Source organism: Peromyscus leucopus, chromosome 8a (assembly GCF_004664715.2).
Source record: "Peromyscus leucopus breed LL Stock chromosome 8a, UCI_PerLeu_2.1, whole genome shotgun sequence".
In the NCBI taxonomy this organism is placed as follows: Eukaryota; Metazoa; Chordata; class Mammalia; order Rodentia; family Cricetidae; genus Peromyscus; species Peromyscus leucopus.
In genome coordinates, this window is record NC_051085.1 from 57781929 (window position 1) to 57783673 (window position 1745).

The 1745-nt window shown below is 36.6% G+C and overlaps 1 pseudogene; it reads right to left on the reverse strand.

Moving 5' to 3' along the window:
• Positions 1-209: 209 nt before the first annotated feature.
• Positions 210-536, reverse strand: LOC114691385 (annotated as a pseudogene).
• Between the last annotated feature and the right edge of the window lie 1209 nt (positions 537-1745).

A 1745-nucleotide genomic window follows, 5' to 3' on the forward strand; every position in this document is an offset into this window, starting at 1 on the left:
CACCTAGTACTATAAGTAAATATTAATTTCTTAAGTAAAATACATAAATCCTCAAGTATGGAGAATTCTTAATTTTTACTTCCATAAAAGCTAGGAAATAGTGCTCTCCCTTTCAAATCTTCTTCATTTATAATAAAAGAAGATTTTTGTTTTCTGTTTTTGTTTTCAAGATTCAAATAAAAAGGCTTTATTTGAAGGAGAGCTGGAATTTAATCTAACAAGCCAAGTCCCATGTCATTATCTGACTCCTTGAACTCCCTCTCTTCTCCTCTGCTGCAGCTGGGGCAGAACCAGATGCAGGACCTGCAGAACCAGGGTGCAGCAGAAACAGATACAGCCCCACCAGCAGGCACCTTGGCAAGCTTGACAACACCCTTGGTAATAAAAGTCTCATTTTCTTTTCCCATTCAGTTCACTAATGACCATGTTGAGCTAGTCATCATCCACCTCAATGCTCATGCTGTCTAAGATCTTCTTGATGTCTTGGTGCTGGAAGAGGCATTTCCCCCAAGGGTGGCCAGCAGATAAGAAGCTATGTAAGTACATAGTGCAAGTCAGCTGTCGGAGACAGGCCTCATATGTACGATCTCAGTGGCATCCTAAAAGGTAAATTTTTAAAAAGAAAAATAGTAATAGTCCTTTTAATCTTGCAGAAGTAATATATTTAGATAAAAAAGAATAAAATGAATAAATAGAAACATAAAATCTTAGAGTTTAAAAGAGCCAAGTTTCTCAATCTGCAAAATCACATAATTAAAATGACGTTTTTGATAAGTAAGAAAGTATCAACCCAATTAACAATGGATGCATGACACAGTAGTGACAAGTGGGATTTTTATATTAAGTTAAAATTCTTGTGACAGATTAATTAAATGGTGTCCAACACCACCCATTGATGTTGAAACAAGAACTTCAATCTAGATACTGGAAGGTTAATCCTACCCTCTAAAACTGCTTTTTTAAAGCCTAAAATGTGCCACTTTTAACAGAAGTTATTTGTGTTAAAGAGTTATAACACAATAAAGTAGAAGTAGAATCCACTGATGGATAAGCAACTTTGGGACTGTTCTAATTAAGATGACTATTTTTCTCTTTTTGAAAAAATTTTATTAAACATATTTTTTGACAATTTCATGCATGTATGTAGTGTATTCTGATTTTTATCCCTAACCTCTTTTATCTCTCTCCTACCCCATATCAATATGCTTCCTCCTCACCAGTTACACTCATGTCCTTTTGTGACCCACTGAGTTTAACCAGGACCATGTGTTTGTAACTAGACACTAGAATGTAGTGGGCTCACTAACAGGGACACAACTAAAGACAACTCCAAGAATCTATCAGCAACCAATATTAAATATGCAGTGGAGTGGGGGAAGTGGGGCCCTGAGCTGCAAGTCTAAGCATGATAGATTGTTGATAAGGCCAGTTCAGATAACCACAACTGCTTTGAGTTTGTGATTACAATGACTATACCATGCTCAGGAAAAAATGACATTTTGTGTCCCTTCTCCTTACCTTCTATCTCCTACATTCTTTCTGCACTTTCTTCCATGATGTTACTCACTGTGAACTTAGAGAGTGTGATACACATGTCTTGTTTAGAGCTGAGAACTCAACTATCACTTATTCTCAGCACCATGAATAGCCAAGAGTTTCTGCACCACCACTATGAAGAAAGTCTTCTCTGCTTAAGCTGAAAGTACTTAGATGGCAGTTTGGCACTGTCAGCTTAAATAATCAAC